This window comes from Natator depressus, chromosome 10 (assembly GCF_965152275.1).
Source record: "Natator depressus isolate rNatDep1 chromosome 10, rNatDep2.hap1, whole genome shotgun sequence".
Classification (NCBI taxonomy): Eukaryota; Metazoa; Chordata; order Testudines; family Cheloniidae; genus Natator; species Natator depressus.
Window position 1 is genome coordinate 9,635,826 of NC_134243.1, and position 25,444 is coordinate 9,661,269.

The 25,444-nt window shown below is 49.5% G+C and overlaps 1 protein-coding gene across 2 annotated transcripts in view; it reads right to left on the reverse strand.

The window, feature by feature from the left end:
* SLC29A4 (solute carrier family 29 member 4) overlaps positions 1-14,570 on the reverse strand; it is a 40,386-nt gene extending 25,816 nt beyond the window's left edge. The window contains exon 1 of one of the 2 annotated variants that reach the window (XM_074965157.1): positions 14,555-14,570. The gene's annotated coding sequence lies outside the window, so the exon portion shown is untranslated. Of the gene's footprint in view, positions 1-261; positions 389-14,554 lie in introns of those variants that run through there. The other variant, XM_074965155.1, reaches the window with a different exon arrangement.
* Between the last annotated feature and the right edge of the window lie 10,874 nt (positions 14,571-25,444).

Genomic DNA, 25,444 nt, shown 5'->3' on the forward strand with positions numbered 1-25,444 from the left:
AAAGCCCTGATTTAATGACAGTGATGGGCCGGGAGGTCCGGAGTCCCGCAGCGATCAAACAGCCGCAGGGGCCCCCATTTCAGGGGGTGCCTCCGGGCAGGTTCAGAGCCCGGGGTGCATCTGGGGCAGATGGGTGGGGCTGTCTCCCCCCCCCCCCGCAATCTCGAGGCGGGGATTTGCCCAGCTCCGTGCAATGTGCCCCCTGCGCTGCCCGGGGTCTTTGCCGGGCCCAACAGGGCAGCCCCGCGCCCCCTCCCTTACCTCCGGCCGGGCTGGCTCCGCCGCCGCCTCAGCGCTCCTGCCCGGCCGCCTTCATCCCGGCCGCCGGAGCCAGCCCGCTGCCTCCCATCGCCCGGCCGCCGGCTCCATCTAGCCTCTGCCCGGCCCGCGCCTGGGGGGAGCCGCCGCGGGGAGGCGGGGAGCGTGTGCGCTGCGGCCCGGCCCCGGCTCCAGCCCCCGGCTCCCTCCTCCTCCTCCTCCTGCCGGAGACAGCCCGCCCGCTCCGCCCTCTCCCCGCCGCGCCCCGCGCGCCTGCCGAGCCCCCGGGGGACCCGCGCCCTGCCCGGGGCTGGCCAAGGGGCGGTGCCCCGGGCCTCTGGTGCCAGCCTCGGGGCAGGTCTCCAGCCCGCGGCTGGGGGGAGAGGGACGGGGGGGCGGGTGTAGGTGAACCCGGGTGGCTTTAGCAGGCAGCCCAGGTCCTCCCCGCCCCTGGGTGCCCGGTCACCCCCTGCCCCCGGCCAGGCCACGGGTCCAGCTGTGCCCTGCGCAGGGGGCGGGCGCTGGAGCCAGGCGCAAAGGCAGCGGCCCTGGCGGTTTGGCCTGGGGGCGCTGGGCGGGGTGGGAGCAGCCAGGCGCACCAGGGGCGCGGCCAGCCCTGCGGCAGGTGGCAGCTTCCCCCGGGGCCGGTCTGAGCCAGCGCCCGGGCGCCAGGCTGGGGGCCGCCGCGCTGCTGGAGGCGCTGGCCCCCGGCTGGCAGACAGGGCCATGGGCCTTGCTGCTTGGTGGGGCTTTTCACCGTCGGAGCAGGAGTATTGCAACCCCCCCCTCCTCCAAACTGCCCACAAACTGCCCTGCCCCACGCTGGCTAGGCCGATGGGCAGCTGAGATGGCTGTTTGCTTTGCTGTAACCGCCTCCTCCCACCCCACCCCCCACGGTCTGTTCGGTCCATCCTGCCCCACATCTAGACTGGCAGCTCTGCAGGGCAGGGACCCCTTTGTTACTTCTCTGTACAGCGCCTGGCTGTGGGGCCCGGAGCCTTGATCGGGGAAGGCCCTACCCATCATCAATAATAATATTAAGAGACAGGGCTAATGCGGGGGTCACATTCTGCCTACCTAAACTTCCCCATCGTTTCAATTGGAGCCAGGAGTCTTCTCCTTCGCTGATGGAGCCACAGTGTTGCTGTGCACGGTTAAATAGGGGCTGTTTCTCACCCCAGAGGTGGCCGCATTCCAGGATGAACTGATACATGTATACATTGAACGAAGGCCTTTGGAAGGAAAGGTGCTAGATAAACGTAATCTGTTGTTACTCTCATTAATAAATAGTGCCAAGCCCTGATCTCCATGTGGACCATTTGGGAACAACAACCCAACGATTAGGAATTGTTGGTGTCTCAGGGCCACAGTGAGGCCTGAGGCTGAAGGCTGAGTGATACCAAGCACCCAAGCTACATGGGCACCTGATTCAGGGTGTTAATGTTACTCCTATGGAAGTAAACGGGAGCTTGATTTAATGGGAGCAGGCCAGCGTGTGGCACTCGGCCTGGTTTCCCCCTGCCTTGCAAAGCGCTACCCTACCTGAATAGCAGGATTTTCCACCCCATGCACTTAGCACAGGTGTGAATGACTGACAGTGAGGAATCGGGCCCATCGAGTCACTGCCTGTATCCAGCAGCTGAATGGCAACATGCACAGGTGCATTCTCCGATAGCGGTGACTGCCAGTGCCCGGGTGCCAGAGTTGGAGCACCCAACCTGCTCTCCCTCCCACATACCAAACAGAAACCCTGACAAGACAAGGCAAACAGAGAGGAAAAACAGTTCCACACACCTTCTTCTCAACTAGCTTTTGCTTGTGAGCCCCACTAGAAAATGACTCCACTGCCCCCCTTCTCCCCCACTAGCCTCCTGAATAAAACTGGCAGAACACATTCAGCTTCAAAGCCACTTAACTAAGGAATACAGTCTTACATTCCTGTTGCACCTGGAGGATCTCAAAGGCATATGACAAACTCAGCAAACTGCTGTACAAACCATACAGGGGGTTCATGCTAGACATCACGGAAATGCTGCCACTTCTGGGGTGGAACGCAGCACCTGTTTAATAACGCACAGAATCCATACACAATAGTTCAGGGAAGGAAGAAAAATACCATCCCCCAATGGAAACTCATGATGTAATTTTGGTGAGCAGAACCAAAGACGTTTAAATGGAAAAGACCTATTAGATCATCTATATCCATATTCCAAGGCAGTGCATGATTGTTTCCAGAGACCGGGTATGAGAGCCAAACAGGAGTCAAACTTACAGTCCTATAATTCAGAGTCAAATGTGCATTGTACCCCTGGTATTGGAGAGAATGTATTTACCCAATATGGAGTGCCACAGACAGTCACAGATTGGGCCTCCTCTCTCTGGCTTTTTGTCAGGGGACAAGCTCTGAGGTGATTGCCAATGAGTTTTAGTGATTCTGCATGATGGATTCATGACCCAGCAGTCTGAGAAAATGGCAAGCCCTAGTCATTGTCAGGGTGCATTGGTGCTCACTGACAGGACCTTCCTACCATGTGGATTCGCCTCATGCAGTTCCCTTGGTCTGTTAAGACAGCAGATGGAAGTGGAATGGGGCATAAGGAGCTGGAGCCCCCGGGGAGGACACATGGAAACTGGGGACAGACATGCAGAAGTGGGACAGGAAACAGGGCAAGGCAAGCAAAAATGGGACAGAGCACCCGGAAAGGAGGTACAGAGGCTGGTGATGGGGTGAACAAAGCTCAAACTGGACCAGAGCAGGAAGGGGTTAATGGCTAGACCTGGAAAAAGGGGCAGAAGCCCGCTTCACCCTGCAACATCTGCCATTAATATCAAGCTGGGAGGAGCCTCCTCCAGCAGGACTGTGTTAAAAGGGACTTTGAGATGCTTGATTTTATTTCTTAAGCTGCTGAAAACGGTAGGAAGGGGTGTCAGGCAGCAGCCCTGATGCTCCAACCCTGTCTCATGGTGTAGAAGGACTGGCTGTTGACTAATAAGTTCTTGCCACCAAGTGCAAACTTCCCTGGGGCAAAAACAGAGCAGTCCTGAGGGTTAAAACCACTGGAGCCAACCAAATTATGCCTACCCTGCTCACTGCACTTTGCTGCTTGTGGCTGACTGTGCCCGAGGCCTGGGTGTCACAAACTCCGCACTTGGCATCTCGCTGGAGGCATTGCTGCTGTTCCATTAACTGCCCGCTTCCTTTAATTACGGACCTGCACCCACGTTTGGCCAGGCTGCCAGCTTTCCGGGGCACTTCATCCTCAGACAATGGCCCCCATCTCTCGGCCTGAGGTAATGATACTGCAATAAAAGGGTTGATTATGGTTTAATAACGTTCGGCTAAGCTGTAGAGCAGAAGGATCTGCTCACTTGCTTGGAGAAGGCATGGGAACTGGGATCCTGGAGGGACCCTTTCAAACACAGGCAAAATGGCACAGGTCCACCAATGGTGGAGCTAGCAGAGAGCACTTCATGCACTCCCCAATGGAACCGCCCCACTCTCCTGCAGGGGAGAAAGTATGTCTGTAGGTGGGGAATCTTCACCCTCCACCATTCTTCCTATGCGGGGCAGGACACAATCTGGTCAGGGTTAAAGTAAAGGACAGGCAGGTTTATTGGCTACATCCCTCATGGCCAGTTGTCTACCTGAAATGAAGCCTCCCAGAGAGCCTGTCCCAGCATGGGCCCGTGGGGAGCTGGATCTACTTTGGCTGCTCCAAATCTCTGGTGGAGGGCATGGAGGCGGGTCCCTTCGGGGGGATATTACACATTCAGACTCATTGGTTTCAACCGACTATAGCAAACCACACACATTAGAGCCACACCCAAGATCTGCTGGTATCCCTCAGCAGAACCTGTCTCCATCCCTTTAGCTCCTAAAGAGGGATAGAGCAGGGAGGAAGTCTTTTTGCCTCTAGTCCCCACAGTGCCCATTAACCCATGCTCAAGAGCTGTCTCTGTCCCTCTACCCCTGCCGAGCTCCCTCTGCCTCACACTGACTCTCATCAATATCAGCTGGAAAGTTTGGGCACCAGAGCAGATTTGGATATTAGTCCTCCAAAGTGTTGCCTTAGGCAAAGGCTAAGAAAAGGGGACACGTCTCCAAACTGAGGATACACCTGGAATAGTACCAGGACCATGGCAGTTCAGTACCAAACTGTTCTTCTCCAGCTGTGGATTTTCCACCCATTCAAACCCTGGCTTTGCTCCATCATTTGCAGTTGACACCTTTGGGTCTCCTCATTCATGGCCCTGCCATCCCAAAGGTCCCAGAAACATACACCCCAGAACTATATTAATGTCAGACTAAGTAGCCCATGTCTGTATCCACTGAAAGAAACAATGTTTGAGCCCATTAGGGGAAGGAGAGGGGGATGTGACATTTTCTTTACTTTCTGACTAGTAAGGGGCTTTCCTGGAACCAGAACAGTTAAAGTAGGTAGGAGCCAAGGAGGGGAAAGACAACAGCAGTCCTGTTTCCCACCTCACATGCATCGGCTGCAACTTTGAAGAGCCTCATTATGAGTTACAATCTTCTGGTAGTCAGTAAGTGCCACCTTCCATAAATCAGCTCACAGGTCCTGTGGGACGCAGTGCTGGCTGTGATGATGCCGGAGGAAATTAGAGAGATACAGTAGGCAACAGTTCCTCAGCATCCTCTTCATTCGGAATAGAACAGAGTGAATAATCCAAAACAAATAATTTACCCAAGGAATTTGTCTCTTTTTCCTTTGTGGGACAATCCTGGGCAGGTGGCAATTTCTTCCCGTTTTATTTTCCTTCAGCAAAAGTGTTTGGTGACTTTTGCAGTGTTCTGTAGATCACAAACATGATTCATTACTCACTAGTCAAACTATCTTGGTAAATTATGATTGGTCAGAATAGTCAGGTGTGATTACCTTTTTGCTCCCTGATTGGATGAGCATGCAAGCACATCCCACACAAATACACACGTGCAACTTTGGCGTTCACTAGCATTTGACTGGTTTGCATGAACGTTTGTGGGAAGGCATGAAGGGGAAAGGAGAAAGAACACGGCCAATGTGGATTCAATTTAAAGTTCAGAGCAAATAGTAAAAAAAAATAGTTTTTGCTGTATTTGTCCAGCTGTAATTTGGGGAGAGAGAAAGAAAGAGAGAGAGAGAGAAACATTGTTTAAAGCAGGGAATTTTAAAATCTCATCCATGGCAGCTGAACTGGTAGTGGCCCAAAAGGGGAACTCTTTAGTGTAATTTCCTAGACCCAAGCCTGTGTGCGTGTATGTGTGTGTGTTTCCATGTGTTTGCCTGTTTAAACATATCCTAGAGATCTCCTGCCATCCCCCCAAAACCTGTCTCCATCCCCCTCTAACTCCTAAAGAGAGAGGCCTCCCTCTGTTCCACAGTAGGAAGGGATGTTTCAGGGCAGTAGCCGTGTTAGTCTGTATTCGCAAAAAGAAAAGGAGTACTAGTGGCACCTTAGAAACTAACCAATTTATTTGAGCATAAGCTTTCGTGAGCTACAGCTCAGAGTCTCTTTGCCTCTAGCCCCTTGAGCTCTCTCAGCCCCACAGTGTATGGGAGTTTTCTCCACACCTCCCAAGATCTCATGTCTAGTGGGCAGGAACCAGTGTTTGCCCAGCTGAGGAGCAGGGAGTGTGGGGCACACTTTCACCAAGCAGACAGTGAAGGAGACGCTGTCAAGGCTGGGAAGCCTGACAGAGTGAACCGTGTTGGTTCAGTTTCCAAGCTTCTTTTCTCTGCCTCTCAGTTGGCAAAGCCCGGAGATATCCAAAACCCCGTTCTGTGAGCACCCCCGGAAGTGGGATCCTGGTCTGTTCCAATAACACAGCTGCTCAGAGGAAGGAGCAAGCAGGCAGGTTGGGCCAGAAGGACTGTGTGCCACGTACACTCGCTTCTGCCCTCGCAAGTGAAGCTCAAAGCCCTGGCATAGGTAGAGACAAGTGGCCTCGATAAGATGCTGGCATTTCTGTTGCCGAAAGGACATTGTGGACCTGACTTCCCATCACTCTGATCTAGTAACGTTTTATACCCACGGATGTAAATGACACAGGCGGGGCAGGTAATGGTGAATCAGGCCCTGTGAAGGTAGGTGAAATTCCCCATCGACTCCCCTTTCTTCCTGTTAACTACATCCTAGCTCCCCCTCCTTCAGTGGAACGAGCCACTTGCTGAGGGGTCTTCCAGGTATGAGTCCAGGCAAGTGGCAGGAACCACAACAGCTGAGGGTGAGAGCAAGACTGCACCTTTTCTAGTTGTAGCCTTATGCCTGTGACCGAGCCACTACCTCACTACCCATTCTCCCTGAGCGCTACCACGGAGCAATTAGGCAGTGCTTGGTTACAGGGGTTTCTCTTTATTATTGTGAGATTATTTCCCCTTTTCTGATTTATAACTTTGCTAAACAACATCAGTTTGCTTCCCTTTCACACGACTCCCTAAAAAACAGAGGTATATTAAGTGACAGTCAGGGCAGATGCAAATGCAGACTCTCACCTTCGCGCAGGTTGCAGAGCCAGGGATCACACCCCAGGAAATAAATCCATCCCAGGGATTAATCAAACTAGCTTCTGCTCCACTTTCAATAAGAACCAGAGCCAGGGCCTGTGGCACCAGCCAGCCAGCCAGCCTCCTGGGCAAGAGAGCTGGGTGAAAAATTTAGAGGCCAAAAATGCAGGGAAAACTTGGAAATTGCAATGTTGTGTCTATTTCACAAGATTAAAAGAAAACAGTGGCGGAAAATTTTAAATCAAAATCGTTATCAAAAGGGTTGTCAACATTTTTCATTTACCAGAAAACCAGAGTTTGGTAAGCGCAACATTTTGATAATTTCAATAATTGTTTTGTTGAGAAAAATGTCATGAACATTTTGTAAACACTGGAACAGTTAGAAAAAAATGTCTCAACAGTTCTTGAAAAAGGCTATTTTTTAACAATAACAAGAAGTTTCGTTTCAAAAATGCTGACCAGTTCGAAGAGGCATGCAGTGTACGGCCTAGGAGGGAGCAAGGCGGCAACTGTAAGGCAGAGGCCCGGGTTTCTATTGTTGGCTCTGTCACTGATTTGCTGGGTCACCTTGGGCAGTTCCCTTCACCCTTCTGTACCTCACTTTCCCCGTCTGTTAAACGGTGGCTAATGACACTTACCTGGTTTTGTAAAGTGCTCTGCGATCCTGGGATGAAAGGGGGTGTATATGTGCAAAGTCATTGTCATTCTCCTTCTCGGAAGCCTGGTTCACATATGTCCTTAAAGATAACGCAGGACTAGGGTTGCCACGTGTTTTTGCACCACAGAGTTCAGTTCATGGAACCAGCCTGTCTCAGGAGGTGGGCTTAGCTCCCACGGCTCTTCCAAAGCTGTCAGACTCATTTCTGCAAATATATTTGCCCCGTTTAAAAAATATTTTTGCTGATGCACAGGTCAGCATGGCAGAACCTCAGTCTCCTCAGGAGGTGCGCACTGGAGGAGAAACCCAGGAATATGGAAGGTGGAAAAAATGAATGTTTGATAACCGCTGACCAAAGGTGGTCCAGCAGAACATCGCCTTTCCCTGATGCACTGAGGATTATGTTTGGGATGTAGCTCGCTTTTCTCCATTAGCTATGTACTGTCTCACAGAAATGCCATCTTCCAGTATGAAAAATGAAGCCAATTAGGAACCAGCAGACTGCATGGGCCAACAAGCACTTCAGCAGCTCCTGAGTTTGTGAATAACAGCCACAGCCATTTATCTTATTAGTCGCATGGCACTTTTCGCCTTTCTATGGCACGGACCCAGTCGGGCAACAGGCAGTAGCATGGAATGATCAGCAGCAGGATTAACTCCGGTAAGGGATGGGAAATTTATCATGGAATGTAACAGCATACGCCCTCCCCCCACACTAGGGGGCAGCATAACCAGGGTTTAGGTAACATGAGCAGGTGCGGCAGACGATGAGGCTATGTTCAAAAATATGCCCCAAAGTCGATTTTCCTGTTGGTTTGCAATTGTATAGCCCCTGTCCATAATATTTTTGCCTTTGATTTTAACCAGAAGGATTTGCTTCCTTGAAAAGAGCAGGTTCTGGTAAAGCAGGTGTGGTTGTCTTTTCTAGGCATCCAATGAAGTGAGCTGTAGCTCACGAAAGCTTATGCTCAAATAAATTGGTTAGTCTCTAAGGTGCCACAAGTCCTCCTGTTCTTTTTGCGAATACAGACTAACACGGCTGCTACTCTGAAACTTTTCTAGGCTTGTTGGCTAAGGTTATGGCTACATCTGCAATCATGTCACAGTTCAGGGCAATTGCACCTGTATTCCGCCTTCCTGGCCAGCAAGGCACCCACTCCTACAATCAGAGAGAGGATTGCAGCAGATGGGCCCAAGCTAGCTTTGATCGAGCTAGCCTGAATAACAGTAACAATGAAGTGGTGTCAGTATGGCAGCAGAGGTGGTACAAGCCCACCAGGACCCTGGGTGCATCCTTCAGTGGCTGGCCCACGCTGACGTGCTTCACTGCTTTTGAGCTGGCTAAAGCAGAGTTAGCACGTGCTGCAGGCACCCCTCTGCCTGCAGTGTAGACGTACACTGAGATCCACTGTGTTGGCTGATACGCACGCTCGCGATCTTATAGGCTCACAATATTTAGTGGTTTTCTTGAAGCCCCAAATCCTGGACCTAGGACTTTGCAGGAGAATCTTGGCTTTCGTTTTTTTTTAAAAGAAAGTTTCTAGCCTTCAGGGTGGTGGAGAAAAGTTTGCAAACGTGACCCGCGTGTGCCCGAAAGCCTCTGAAATCTCATGATTTTCAAAGCAATCTCATGATTTTCGGAGCTCGACTCATGATTTGTTCAGTTTTGGGGTTGGCATTTCGCCCTCTGTCACAGGACGACAATATGTCCTGCCTCCCCAGGGAAGACTGACTCGGTGATCTAAGAGGTATTTTCCCTCACGAACCACAGTCGGTGTAGCAGGCAGTAAAGTTCTTGGGTCCCATTGCAGCCCCTGTGTGTTGTTCTGATGACGAGGGCTATTTAATAACAGCGGGTGCTAGTGATCGCTGAATGCGTTAGCCACGGTGACTCTTGGTTAGGAAAGGCCCAGAATCGGAACTGTATGCTCCATATTAAAAGTCACAAAACCTGTTCAGGGTTTTCCAAGTGTAATGTGCACTTTACCCCGAGAAAGTGTTTTGGATTCACCAGTAAATAAACAAATAAGCGTGTCTCTAATGGAGCATTCTCTGTAACGACATCATCGTGCCATCTGGCTCCTGTGGAGATGAAACTCAATTTATCCTGAACTTATTCAGTTAAAACCTATTAGTCTCATTTACATCAATCAATCTGTACAGGACAAAGGAACCGCCTCTCACGGAGCAGCCCAAAGAGACGGTTCAGAGGGGCAGCTGGTGGCTGCTGTAACAATGCCGACACCACCATAAAGAAAGACGCGTCGCAGTTTGAAACAGATGAGGAACTTCCCATGAACACGGACGCTTCACTCCCTAGATTTCTGCAGAGAAAGGTCCCAGGCCCCAGGTCCTCAAAGGCACAGGCTGGGCTGGGTGAGATCTCCACTAATGGCGTCTCCAGGCCCAACCTGGGAGAGCTTTAGCAGACAAAAGGAAAATGGTTTACTCTGGGCCAGCTGTAGGGTTTTGGGAAAACTATGAAAAATGTCCTCTCCACCCAGCCTGCCACATGCAATAAATAGCCTGTTGCCCTAGGACAGTGGCTTTCAACCTTTCCAGACCACTGTACCCCTTTTCAGGAGTCTGATTTGTCTTGCGGACCCCCAACTTTCACCTCACTTAAAAACTACTTGCTTACAAAAATCAGACATAAAAATACAAAAGTGTCACAGCCACACTATTTACCGAAAAATTGCTGACTTTCTCATTTTTACCATATAATTATAAAATAAATCAATTGGAATAGCGATATTGTACTTACATTTCAGTGTTCAGTATATAGAGCAGTATAAACAAGCCATTGTATCAAATTTTAGTTTGTACTGACTTCGCTAGTGCTTTTTATGTAGCCTGTTGTAAAACTAGGTAATATCTAGATGAGCTGATGTACCCCCTGGAAGACCTCTGCGTACCCCCAGGGGTACATGTACCTGTGGTTGAGAACCATAGCCCTAGGATGCTTAGTCCTGCTTATGGCAGGAACCAGCCCTGGAGGTGATCTCTACAAATTGATGTGGGATGGGGCAGTCCGCCAGCCAATGAGTCCGATTATAAGAGCCCACCGTGACCATAGGGCAAAATGACACCTTCAGAGTGTCACATCCCACTGTCCCCACATCTGCACACAGGGGACCACGTGTCCACACAGGCAGCTACATCAAAATAAAGGGTTTGTGTCCATCTGGCCTTTTGCTTTTTTACATGTTGGGTTTGTGAATGGGAGCCGAGTGATTCCTAGGCTCAAGCCTTGCTGTGGTGTTCTGGGCCCAGTCTTGCTCCCATTGAAGCCAATGGCAAAATTCCCAATGACTTCAATGGAAGCAAGATGCGCAGTGCTTAATTTGTAAAGAAAGGGGCTATGAACTGCCAAGCCCAGAGGTGCAAAGTAAGCACTGGAAATGAGGTTATAGCCTTACAGGAGGAAATGACCAGAGCTGGGCAAAATTTTTCAGCCAAAACTTTTTTTGTGGATTCAGCAACAGTGAAACATTTTGAAAATTTGTGTCCATTCCACTACGTTGTTTCAGGACCAAGGCGGCTGAGCTGACTTTACTGGAGACGGAGCAGAGGGGAAATATGCCATAGGAATTAGCAAGCTGGATGTGAAATTAGAATAGTTAGGCAATGCCAAGCCTTTGGAGCTATGGTCAAGCCAGAGAGCCAGACAGTGATAAACTGCACTGCTCATTGCTGCAAAGGCAACAGAGGAGATTCCCCAAGCAGCATTTATGTTGTTATACATCACACCTAGGGACTAGGACAGATGGCGATGCTCTTAGGACATGTATAGGGAACCACCTCCTTGGATGTGGGCATGTAAAGAGGCAACTCTCACAATTTTATTATGAATTCTGTGGTGTATGATGTTTTCTCCAAGCCCCAGCTCCCGGATTCATGTGATTATGAGGGAATCTCAGCTTGTGTTGTTGTTCTTTTAAAGTAAGTTTCTAGCTTCATGGTTGCAGAAAAAAGCTCGAAAATGTGATCCGAGTGCATGGTAAAGCTTCAAACTCCTGAAAGCAAACAGCAAGAATGTAACATGTATTTTGTTTAAAAATCTCAGGATTTTAAGTCAATCTCATGATTTTTGAGGCACTGACTTGTGATTTTTGAACGCATGGGGTTGGCACGACTGCTAGCATAGACATCTCATGAATGACTTCTACACACACACACAAATAGCTGGTGTTTACAAAAAATAGGAATAGATAGTCCAAAAAAGACAACCTCGAAACAGTTGGAGGCTTAAATAGAAATTATAGCTAGAGGCAGAAATCTTTAAAAAAACTAAACTAGAAACAGGCAGAGGGTTAAAAGGAATTAGAAAAAAGGCAGAAATCTTAACATTTATTAAAAATTAGAAATGTTAATAATAAATTGGAACCAGAGATTTTGAGAAATAACAGGCAGGGGATGTTTCATATAACTAGTCAGTGGTTATTTAGCAAGTGAATACAGTTTAAGGGCCTGACCCAAAGGGTACATCTACACTACAAGTGAAGGTGTGGTTTTAGCATGGATAGACACACCTGTCTTTGCTTTAATCTAGCTAGCAGGGTAACAATAGTGAAGATGTGGCCGCAGGGGCTAGCTGCCTGAGTACGTGTCCAGGGTCCCTGCCGGGTTTGTACATGGGTGGGTAGACCTTGCTGCCTTGGTTTCACTGTTATTGTTACCCATGCCAGCTAGATTAAAGCGAGGACAGTTATGCCCAGCTATACCACACTCACCTTCACTTGCAGTGTAGACATACCCTGAATTCAGTGGAAAGACTCTCACGGATGGCTTGGGCTCAGGCCCTAGGGATTAGGAGAAGACGTTGTGATTAGGTCGCGGTTAGATAATCCGTGTCAGCGACCCTTCAACTACTTTACTAATCCAGACCTACCCTAAATGCATTGTCTTCCCCTCCCCTTTTCCCCCTCTCCCACTGTCTGCTACATTCACGTGTTGCTTAGACCAGGGGTTCTCACAACAAATTTTTTGGTGGCCCCAGCGTGCAGCCACCAACTCTTGCTGGTGGCCGGTCTGACAATTTTCCTAAAATACTTAATTAACTTTAGGAAAAACAAATCAATTTGCACATATACATGGCCAAATCGCTGTGATCTATTTAGGTAGGGTTTTTGGCAGACTCAATAATAAAAATAATGTACAGTTGTCTCTGTTCTTGACTGAGCCTAAACAGAATAGAAACGCACATACGGTGCTTTGCATGTTCTTGTCTTTTTTTGTCGTTTCTTTTGCTTTTTTTGGTTGCTTTTTTTTAGACTTGCTAGCTAGTAAGTCTGCTGCTGTAAAAATTGACATTTGTATGTTTGTTAATATCACTTTTCACAGCAGACTTAACGCAGCCCCAGCAAGCCCGGGGACAAATTAAGCCTTGGATGGGGAGGTGGGTAGGGAGGCAGTGGGGGCCAGGGGCAATTGGGTTGAGGCTGAGGGCCCAGAGGGGGCAGCAGGGGCCAGAGGTGATGGAGGGGTGAGGGTCCGGAGAGGCACCGGGGGCTAGGGGCGATGTGCGGTGGATGTGTGAGGGGTCAGTGATGCCTCCACAAGGTAAACCTGCCACAACCTCAACCTCCAACTACAAGGTAACTCCACAACCCCCGCCCCCCCTCTCAACAGCCAGGTATAGTATCTAGAGAGGTAACACATTCCTGCGTGACTCAAAGCCTCCCACCTGGACACTCACAGTGTGTTTGTGTGTTGGTCGGCAGATTGTTGCTCCACATTCTCCTAGGTCCCTTCCCAGATGTCCAGTCAGCTCCACATTCTCCTTGGTCCCTTCCTACACATCCAGTCAGCTCCCCATTCTCCTAGGTCCCTTCACACATGTTCAGTCAGCTCCCCATTCTCCTAGGTCCTTCTCACACGTCCAGTCAGCTCCACGTTCTCCTAGGTCCCTTTCCACACATCCAGTCAGCTCCCCATTCTCCTAGGTCCTTCTCACACGTCCAGTCAGCTCCACGTTCTCCTAGGTCCCTTTCCACACATCCAGTCAGCTCCACGTTCTCCTAGGTCCCTTCCCACACGTCCAGTCAGCTCCACATTCTCCTAGGTCCCTTCCCACACGTCCAGTCAGCTCTACGTTCTCCCCTTGCCCTCACAGCCAGTGGCACTTGACATCATGGAAAGCAGCCAAGTCAGCAGGGGTTGGTTTTTTAGTTTTATTTTTTTTAATTGGCAGGATCTGTCTGCTTTTAAATAAATTGTGCTGGCTGAAAGCACATTCCATTAAGGACTCAGCCTCTGCTCCAGTTTTCAGAGGCTGGTAAATATTGAGGGGGGTTCTTTGAGTCAGCTGCCAGTGAGTGCACTCTCTGGGAAAGCACAGTGTGTCTGGCTCAGATGCATTGGGCTATACATAGAGACTTCTCACAGTGCCTAATAAAGCTGACAGCTCAGCTCTGACAGCTTTATATCAAGGAAACCCTTAGCTATGTTATGTTCATGGCATACAAGCAGAGAAGTTAGATAAACTTTCTGGAAGGTCACAACCTAACACGACTTTATTTTTTAGAATCCAGAACTTTAATGGACAAGAACCCAAACCAGAGAGAGACAAAGCAGGCTGCTCCCTAAGGCAGTGAGATACAACTCACCCCACCTTGCTCTAGGCTGGCTCTTGGAAGATCAACTGCTGAAAGACCCCGATTGCATGCTTCCTTACAGAGCCCTAGCTTGCAAGCAGGACCAGGAAAACCCCAATAGCTTTATCATTTTAACACAGTTTTCAATAAACCACAAGCTACTACTGAGCAATGCGCTTAAGCCTCACAACAGGAGCGGTGCCCAGAGGGAGGAAACCGGGTTCAGCTCTAGTCGCTCTTCTACGTTACAGAAATTTGGCATTGCCACTTGCTAGCGCCCGCCACAGAGTACAGCGCTCGCAGTGGCGCACAACCATGGCTGGGATCTTGACTAAAACAACGGTAACTTAAAAGTACAACAGCCAGTACTGAGCTGGAGCTGGTTCGCACCCTTTCGCGCGAACCGGCGGTTAAATTTTGCAGCCGGCTTAGAACCGGTTGTTAAAGGGGTTCGACAAACTGCGGCCCGCGGGACCGTCCTGACCGTCCCGCTTGAACTCTCCGTTGGGGAGGCTCCCCTGAGAATTTCTACTCACCCGGCAGCCCTGCAGTCGTTCAGTGCCACCGAAGACCCGGAGCGACTGAAGAAACCAGTTCTTCAGCTTCTGGCAGCTCATCACTGACAACAGCTAACAGCTGCTGAGGGAAGGATGTGTGATCGCTCCCTGTTTCAAGCTGTGTGGAACACCAGGGGCCTGCCGGGTCACCCGTAATTTCTCCATTTATAAAGGCGCTCCTCCAACAAGCCCTGAGAACTGGTGTAGAAAGGAGAGGAAACACCTTCACAGGTGAAAATCGGTTAAGTGTGAGTCTGCTGTATAATAGGGCCAGATCCTTAGCCAGTGTGAATTAGCAATGTTGCATTTATTTCACTGGAGTTGTGCCAGTTAATATGAGCTGAGAATCTGGCCCTGCGGCAATCTGTTCGACTCGGCTAGAACTCAGTATGAATTCCTTCCAAGTGGGTTTCCAGTGCCACAGACGCTGACTTTGCAATGTGCTGGGGGGTGCTCAACCCCTGGCTCTGCCCCAGGCCTTGCCCCCACTCCATCCCTTCCCCCAAGGCCCCTCCTGCCTCTTCCCACCCCCACCCCGTCTCTTCCTGCCTCCTTCCGCCCCCTCCCCCAAGCGCACCATGTCTGCGCTCCTCCCCCCTGTCTCTCTCCCAGCCTCCCGCACGCTGCAAAACAGCTGACCGGGGCCGGCCAGCAGGTGGGAGGCACTGGGGGGAAGCTGATGGGGGGCTGCCGGTGGGTGCTGAGCACCCACCATTTCTTCCGCATGGGTGCTCCAGTCCCGGAGCATTCACGAAGTCAGCGCCTATGTCCCATGCCCTCTGTGCTTACCCTCCTCTTGCATGGCATACGAGCCCTTGCTCATCTCAGTGCCCTGCCTAGTGCCTTTGCTGTCCCATGCCAGATTACTGCTTCGGAGCCAGATTATTCTGTCTGTCATCGTGAAAGAGACCTACGAATCAAATCCTGGATTAGGTCTCCCTATCTCTGGCTAACCCGCCTTCTTCAGACCAGAGGGGCTATGTGAGAGGAGGGTGGGCTTGTTTGCGGGTGTTAGGATCTAGTTTAATCTCTGAGTTTTGTTGGGTTGTTACATTTTTTAACCAGGCCTGAATAATTTAGATTCGACGATATTTCAGTCTGGGGTTGTTAGCTTGAATGTTCTTTCAATTGCTGCTTGACCCAGTTTCAAAATAAAGGGAAACCTACCAAATGAAAAGCTCGCAGGCTGGGAGGCAAGGAGCCTCCTAACTTATTCCAGATTTCTCCTCCCTTCCTCCACACTGGAAAATGAAATAACCTGAGCAGCCGTATTCTGGGATGCCGTGTATTCCTGTGGAAATGTACACTGGTGCCCAACACCAGGACCCCCGGGATCTCCCATCAATAAAGCAACCTGTTACAATGTAACCATTCTGGGGATATTATGCAGATGCCATGAAAACCCAGGGACCGCAGGGAAGGGCATGGGGAATGGAGAGTTAGGGCAGTCCTGGATAACGCCCCTACTGGGAAACCGTATTCTTCCCTTGCTGGGAAATGGACTTGATCTAACAGGTCTTTTCCAACACTATCGACTATGATCCTAAGAGGATGCGTGGGAGATATTCTCTGAAGCTCTAAAATAGTTTGAATCCAACCTACGTACACACATTTTAAAAGGCCCTTTGAGACCAGCAATGAAGAGGCTGTCTGTAAAAGGGATTTCTGATGTGTCCGGCTCCATAGTATGTAGAAACTAAAGGTCCAACATTATTAGGCAAAAATCTCAAGGTCAATGACGTGCATAAAGAACTGAGCACAGAGGGCTACATGCCCAGGCCCAACCAGCGCAAGGGGCTGTGTTCTCCTGTGATTGTAGGGAGGGATTTTACTGTATTTACATTTCAGTCACCATCCCGTGGTTCCCTGACATTCAACGGGGGGGGGCTAGATAAGAGAAAAACGTCTGCTCTCTGCTCTTTCCAGCATCCATCAACTCAGATTTTAGGCTCTTTGTTACTCTCAAAATATTTCAGTACTGACGCTTCCATGACAATTATATTTTAAATTCCTGAAAGCTCTTCTTGAGCCTGTCACCCTAGACCGATCCTATCGGGTCCTCCAGCAGCATTCTGAGTGGAACACTTAATCGTAACACATTAGGGGTGAATTTGCTTAGCTCTGTGAACATGGCCCTGAATTTCTACAAGGTCTTCTTGGCTTGGGTTCGTTCTGTTGGGTTCTTGACTCGGGCTCTTTCTGTTCTGATCAACTCCACGTTCCTTGGGTCTGACTGAATCCTGGTTAATCTCTGGGCACTAGGAAGAGGATCATTCTGGCCCTTTGATTTATTTGGCTGTAAAGACTATTGGATTGGGATTGGACCTGAGAGAAGAATCTGATCCATTGTGTTTCATATATTACTTTTTTCACCTCTTTCTAGCAGAATTTGCTTTTACTGATCAATAAAGGGAGGCTTTTTGGCTGTATGTATCAAATTTTACTTTCCAGCAGCCACCCTCCACTTGTGCTGATGTGTTTTGTTCTCATTTAGACTGATCAGTCATTTGTAAGGATCAGAGCAGAGCTGATTTCCTTAATGATTTCAGAGGCAGGAAAAAAAATTCTCACCTTTTGAGTGCCACTTGGCTGAAAGTAAAGAATGTTACAGCTGGTGGAAGTGCTAATTAGAGCCAATTATAACTTGAATGACCTGCCTTGGTATTCACATGCCTGGTAGAACTCACCATGAAGGTATTTTGCTTTTATGCAAATGTCTAATTTGGGAAGCTCACACTTTTACAAATCTTTGTGTAGGGATTGTTTGGATAAAGTGATGAAAAGAGGGGATTACCCAAGGTGATCCTTATACCCGAATTCCACCCATCACCCTTCATTTTTTGGGCACTGTGCTGAGCCCACATTAGTTGCACCAACCCTTTTTGGGCACATGAAACGCCCGTCACCCCAATGTCTGATGTTCAGAAGGAGAGGCACGCTTTTGCATGACGGCGCTGCACATGCAGTTAATTATAGCTGTGCGCAACTGCCCATTTGCACGTGCACGTTTCACAATTCCACGTGCTGTCACCATAATCGGTGCGTACAAATTAAGTGCCCAAGCGGATGCCTATTTGCACAACCCATCCTTCCAAAAAGCAGGCCTTTTAGGTCTTCTCAAAATAATTTCACCCATCGCCCTCCAGGTGATGGTCTCAAGAGTCATTGAGTAGGGCATGGGAGCTGTCATTTCTGAGAGGAGACTGCAAGGAATTGGACAGAATGGCTGAGCATGTGAATAAGCAGCATGTATGTGTGTGTGTGTGTATATACACACACACACACACACGCTCACTGGTTATATATAGCGTTGTGAGTACATATGTTCTGCATCAATTCTCTACTGGAAGTGGAACTCGGCATGCAAACCTCTCTTGGAAACTACGCCTCTAAATAGCCTCCTACGTCTTCAGATGCTTTCCCAGGAGTGCGCTCCTCCAAGGCAGCTCAGGAGAGTAAGCCGTACACCCCATGAGAAAATACCAGTGGCTTTTCAACAAAGCCAGCTTAGCAGAAGAAAGTCTGAGATTCAACAAGAATGCAGTAGCTTGAACACAGCCGTGCACAGTTATTCATGGATTACTGATGCCTGCAAGGAACACAAAAGATCCAGAGAGTTTGTTAAATGCAATTCACCTCCTCTTCATGGATGTTTGTGAGAATCCAGTTCAGCGGGGAACAAAAACCCAGTTCAAACCAGAAGCCGTAAAGGGCTTGCGGCATTAACTGTGTGTGTTTACCCTGGGCTCGAGTTCGCTTTGGACCCAAGAAGAGATCGGGATGAAACCAAACCCCCCAGATCTGAACATCCCTGAATGCTGGGGCTGGTTGGGTCGGGACTGGATGACTCTTATCTCCATAATGAGTCAAAGTAAAACCCCAAAATGGACACCTCAGATCCTCATCCACAATTTATGGTTCTGGTCCATCTTCAGTGACGTGTGGACATGAGCGTGACTCGTCTATGCAAGCTCTGCTGTTCGGCTGAGTTCTCCAGCTCTGCCAAAGGATTTCTTCCCATTATGTATCAATTAGTATTATTATGTTTGTAGCACCTAGAAGCCCCGGTCATGGAGTAGGACCCTCTTGTGCTGTGCAAACACAGAATAAAAAAGACACTCCTATCCCCTCCCCCAGGTTACTGCCTAAATTATTTTAGGTCCCGCCTACCTGCAGGGTAGTCATCTCTAATAACTGTACATGTGCTGGGACGGCTTCAGCTGTTTGCTAACTAGAAATGAGAAGCACTGCCAGGCCCCAGGACAAGCTTTTGGAGTGGGGAAGGGGCATCTTTCTCCCACATCAATGAACAGGTGAAAGACAAGAAAGAAGCCCCTCATCCCGCCATTAGAGATTATGAGAATGTTTGTCAGTTTATGTGATGCCGCTGATATAGTGTAAGTTGCCCTGCTCCCAACACAGTACTCACACGCGCAGGGAAACCTGGTTTACCCTTTCCTCATTGCTGCCTTAACCAACATCCACCTGAAACAAAACCTCAGCCTAAGCTGTCTCCCAGGCTTGACTGTTCCTAGGGTTTCTCAGTAGTTATTTCAGCTCCTACTTCCCTCTGCTTTAACTCCGTACCATTCTATGCTCCTGAGTTGGAACAAATAGGACATGCTTGGTCTGTATGCCAAGGTGAATCAGCAGAATAGTCCTGCATCTCTGTGCAGGGTCCTGCCACCTGCAACCCTATAATATGGAATAAAGTCAAAACAGGAGTCACTGTGGTTTTAAATACCTAGTGATTAAATGCCTCTCCCTGATGCTTATGCCCAGCCAGCCTGGGCTATTCAGTCTTATGGCTCACCAGTAATTCTTGGTGACATTGGCAAACTCTGTGCATTCCCAGATAATAGCTCATGCTTCACAGTTATACCTTTTGCGTTTCTGTAGCACCTTTATTCCAAGAGATTCCATGTTGCTCTGGAGACAGTATGTGCTCAAGGCCAGCAGACTGAAACAGAGCATTCCCCATGCTCCCCCCGGAGTGCAGAGGGCCACACAAGCCAGTAACCGCTGCGTTGGACAGCTGAACACCCTTTCTTCTCTCCTGCTTTTCCCTTGGCAGAGCTGTCAGACTAAGAAGGAGAGAATATGCTTCCGGGTTGCTATTTTGTTTCCTCAGATCACAGAACAATACATTTCAGAGGTGCATTTTTTATGCTCAATACTCCCAGCCCGATCATCGTCTGAAGAGCTGTTGCATTGAATCCCTGCTCTTTCTGGAGCCTTGAAAGGCAAATACAGCAGGGCCAACTTCATCAAGTGATGGTGTACCGGTGGAGATCCATATCATCCACTGGCGTGATAGTGCATCGGCCTAGGGCACAAATTCCAAGAGTGGGTAGGACCTGAACACATAGGAACTTAGTAGTGAGCTGTCCTGTTCCCATTGCTTTCTCATCTAGGCAGATGCTCGCCGCAGACCAGTACTACTGCCACACGAGTGCAAGAATGGCACCACGGCGTTCCATGTGTGGGCCTAGAATTTCCAAAGAGCTTAGCACACAACAGCTCCCAGTGTGACCCACAGGAGCTCATCTGAAAGCACGAAGGCAGCCAGTGGGACTCTCTGGGATCTGAGAGTCAAGCAGGGCTCTTCATGGACCCTGCTGACTCTAGTCTCATACTTAGACTGCAAGCTCCTTGGGGCAGGAGTACCCTGTGCTAAGTGTTTGTACAGGACTAGCACGAGGGCACCCTGGACCCGAGGTGCTACCACAATACAAGTAATAAATAATAATCACCAGCAAGAAAAAACAGCCCTGCCACTGCAGCTGAGGAGCTGGCTATTGCGATTGATTTCACAAGCAAGGTGCCCAGTGCTACAGATACAATGCAAGATACGACACGGATGGGTGGCAGTATAAAACTCTAAGAAAGTTAGATAGATAAGCCGGACTAGAATCCAGCACATGCTCCCAGAGCTGTCTTGTCCCTGCAGTGCTAAGGGAATAAATACCTACTGTGGTCACTGAAGTCATCGGCGACTACTTAGCCTCTTAAAAAGAAACTCAAAAGTCTCTGAGACTGTTGAGGCTCCCCATCAGGAAAATGAAACCCATCCTTGATTTGACAAATCCGGATGTTCCTCACATCGGTTCATGGAAATATCCAGCTGCATAGTGAAACTCCGGGGACTGAGAAATGACCAACGCACACTGCAGCATGTAGAAAGGACTTCTGGAAGCTGCAGTGCCCCCAAGCATGGTCCTGGGAAGGAGGCCAAGAAACTCTTTTCAGAGTAACAGCCATGCTAGTCTGTATTCGCAAAAAGAAAAGGAGTACTTGTGGCACCTTAGAGACTAACCAATTTATTTGAGCATAAGCTTTCGTGAGCTACAGCTCACTTCATTGGATGCATACTGTGGAAAGTGTAGAAGTGTAGATCTTTGTAAACATTCAGAGGCAGTCAGAAGGCGGGGTGGGGGGAGCGTTAGCGAGGGGCTGCTGAGGTCCTTCGAGATGTGGCATTGCCAGTGGTCTTCGTAATAACATGGGAAGACTAGAGCAGATGCTTTTAACAGCTGATGGTATAATAGGTATGTGATGGGGTTTCTCCCATCACCAACTAGAGAAGAGAAAGAGCCTCAGTTAGAAACATGCTCCACACCTGTGGGCTGATGGACTGACTGCCTTCTGGCCAGAGGGGGCAGAGCTAGGTAAGGCTCATTAGACAGCTGGGTCTTATAACGGAGCCTGAGGGAGCTGGCAGAGAAGGCCGGGCTCTCTGTCCAGGAGAGACTCACTTGGGAGGAAAATCCCAAGAGTGAAGCTGGTGATTTTGACATTGTCCTGGAAAGGGGAAGGGGGCCTTCTTGTTTACCATTGACTGAAGCTGATTACATTGGATGGTTGATACCCCAGAAGGAACCAGACTGGAGAAGTGTCTTGGTCCTAGTCCCAGAACACAAAGGCAAAGGATAAGGCGGTGCAGCACCGTGGAAGCATCCAAAGGGCGCGTTAGAGGTACAGCACAGTGCAACACAGAGTCTGAATGCCAGGAGGCGCTATGACTGTAAATAGCAGTGGTCACAAGGTATCACTTTGACCAGGTGTTACAGTCAAATCTCTGGCAGAGAGACTCAGGGCAAAGTGAAGGGGAAAGGGATTCTTCTTGCTAGCCTGCAAACACTTCTTCACCTCCCTCTGTGACATGGGAAGCAGGGCAGTTTTTACTTCTCCCAGGAGATGGGGCACTGTTGAAGGGACACAGGTAGATGTGGGGTGGAGGGGGTCTCTCCACTTTCTTGCAGACCTTGCATTGCATGTAGTCCATAGTGCCTAGGTGTGCGTGTACAGAATTGTATGCAAATCTCATTGTACCACATTTGGTCCCCATGGTTACCTGTGGCACTTGGACTGAGAAACCATGGAGCGAGACTCCTGAAATATGTAACAATGGGTGTGAAATCTCAGCCAGAATCACTGGAGGAGATGGAGCACCAGCAGCTAGTGAATGTCACCCAGTGGAATGGCACAGGCCCAGCTGGTGGTGTTGGGACAGCATGGGACTGGGCTCCCACACTGCAGCGAGGACAAGAGGCACCTGGAAAGAAGCGAAGAGAGACTGCAGCCCTGGAGTTGGTGTGTTCTGTGTGCTGGCACCTATAGCTACCCCAAAGCTGCATTATTCCTATGGGGCAAGTCCTCCTCTTCATCCCTGGGGCAGCTCTTCATGCTGCTGCATGAAACAGCTCTTTAGAAATGGGGGTGCTAAATCCACCGCTGTGCGTGTCCATGAGTTACCATGTCCTGTGGACTCGGGACCTCTCCACCAGGCACCCTTTTCCAGCCCTGAAGCCAGAGTAGCATGCATTGGCCAGGCCTGCTACCACTCCTCAGCTTGGAAGGACTCCTTGTCCTAAGGAGATCCCCAGAGTCCAGGCCAGGTGCTCCAGCTGGGCACTGTGAGAGGATATGTCCTGTTATGAGCACACATTTGTAGACTCCATGTTCGCAGACACAGTTGTAAGCTGTGGGCTCAGGATCGAGACATCTGGTCTCTCTTGGAGCAAATGCACAAGCCATACCATTGGTCCTAAGGACTTAAGGCTGGAGTCTGTTCTGAGTTACTCCACTTACTCCCAAAGTTTTGCACACATGTACCTATATTCATCTACAACCCTGGACGCCTCTGCAGGTGTCAAATCCCGTTGCTTCACCCCACCCAGTCTTACTTCTCATTGCCTGAAATACCCTGGACAACTAGCCAGAGAGGTCTGAGACCAACTAAAATAGCCACAAGGAGCCTGTAGAAATGGCAATAAAACTAGAGCATCAAAACCAATGTAGAAAACAACATCTCTGCCATTCTCTTCTCTAGAGCTGCCCACGTGTGAATCTCAACACACCTCAGCAAGATCCAGCCAGGGATGAGCCTTATAGATAAATGGGATTATCCCCATTCTACAGATGGAGAAACAAAGGTGCAGAGAGGTTAAGTGATTTCACCAAGATAGTAGCAGAGCCAGGCCTTGTACCCAGGTGTGATAGCTCCTAAATCTGTGTTTCACACACTGGACCATGCTAAGAAATAGCTTTTCTAACCTGGCTGATACAGCTCATTGAACTCCTCTGAGCGTCACACCCATCAGCACAGTCACTCACAGAGCCACACGCGCGCACACAAACACACAATCCTAGGGATATGCTGATAAATGAACAGAAGCCATCCAGAGCCCTTTCCGTGTTGCTGAAACTGATTGGCATCCCTCACTAATTAATCCAAGATGAGTAGCTAATTCAGGACCTTGATTACGACTTTGCATAATTAAAAAAAAAAAAAAAAAGACAATCAGCAGCAGGAGCAGCGGAAGAAACCTGCTAATCAGCAACGGTGTCTTGATGGGCTCAGCGCTTGGGTTCGCTCCTGCGGATCTAGGCTATTTAAAGAGTTGGGGTCGAGAATGAGACAAAACAGCGAAGAGCTCAGTGATGTGTAACAACACTCTGCCCTGTGATAGTGCTTTTCAGTCACGGCTCTCAAGGCACTTGACCAGCACTTATGAACTTAGCTTCCCAGGAACCTTAGCTATTCGTGGCGCAGCCAAGAATAAGTTACATGCTACATGATACCACTTGTGTTAACCGCCTTCTGTGTAACAATCTGTCCCAACTTGTATTTCGCTCACACTCTGGTTTCCTTCCCCAGACCAGAAGAAGAATTCTGTGAAGCTCAATAGCTTGTACCTTCCACCAACTGACATAGGTCCAATACATGATTTTATTAACATTTTATGGGTCTTTGTTCTGCAGGGAGCCCAAAAAACATTTATACAGGTGTCTCCAGGGCAGGCGCATTCCCTTTGTAGCATCTGGCACCGGCTACTGTCGAAAGACAGGATACTGGGCTAGATGGACCATTGCTCTGACGCACTATGGCCGTTCTTATGCTCTTAGGAAATCATAGTTTATACATACACATGCAGTGCAGCAAAAACCATCTTAGCCCCGTTTCTGGAGGTGGCTCATTGGCTCGGCAGTCAGAGTCAGCCAGCCTAACATGCAGGATTTTAAAAGTTGGAAGCAGCCCTGGCTGTATCTCGCCAGCTCACTGCCAACCTCATTTGAAAACATATATTTTCTCCCTTGCCTATGGCTCCTAAGTTCTCTCTCTCCCTGGCCCTCTCTCGCTGCTGCTAACTATTATGTATTATTTAACTCTGCAAAGCACTTCGGGGATGCAATTGGTGTGATTGCTACAATATGAAACAGCCCCGAACCTGCAATTTGTCCAGGTAGACCTCTGTGCCCAGGAAGACCCCCACACGGACTATGTTGTACTTATTGAACGGGACTCAAGGAGACTGACTGGCTCAGGGGATGGGTGCTGAGCTGTAACACTTGGACCTGTTGGCTGCCGGTTTAAATCGGGCCCTGATCAGTAGTGGGTGAAAACTGTCTGATGGCAGAGACTTCTCTGGCTGCTGCTTGTTCTGTGTTGGACCATCCTGCCTGGGTTTCTTGTTTGTCGCAGGCCTGACTCTGCTTGGTCTGACGCATGTACTGTTGGCCTCACTTTCCCCACCGGTCAGAGAGGGTGAGTCAGAGCGGAGCCTGGGTAACAGGGGTAGATCACATGCAAGAAAAATGTGAACGGCTACTGTTGTGGCTGGTGTGACCATCAGTGCTGGAACTAGCGGGGCTGCCGCACCCCCTGGCTTGAAGAGATTTCCATTATATACACTGTTTACAGTTTGGTTCAATGGCTCTCGGCACCCCCCTGCACAAATTGCTCCAGCCCCCCTGGTTGTGACGGCAGAACTCATCATACACACCAGCACCAGTCTAGTCCTCTACCAACACGGTCTGCCATTGCCCAGAACCGTCACTGTGACGATGGGGCCAGCTCGTGGTCCCCCATCAAACCAATAGAGAAGAGCCTGGGAATGGAGCCTTGTCCGAAGTGGAAGCAGGGTTCTGTACAAAGACTCCTGCAGTCGCTGTGACACCTGAGGCAGCTCAAGTCATCTGTGCGTCACTCCCACTCGGCCCCTCTGTGCCTCACATCACTCAGCCCTCCCCTTGCACCTCTTCTGGAGGGCAAAAAACCTGACACCTTGGCTTGTCCAGATGGCACTTTGCCTTGCACCAGACTTTCCAGGCAATTTGTTTGTCCCCAGCCTGCTCTCCATCAGGCTCCCAGCATTGCCAGGTCCTCTCCCTCAGACGGGATTAAAGAAATGCTGCTTACAAAGGATACGGAAAGCAGAGGTTGCTTATGAAAGAGACAATACCTCCCTCATGCTCACATCAGTGTACAGCGCAGAGCGCACCGTGCATGCCCAGGGGGGCGAGGGAGAGGATAGTCTCCAATGATCCCATTGAGGGGGTCCACATAAGCCCTACTGCCACATATTC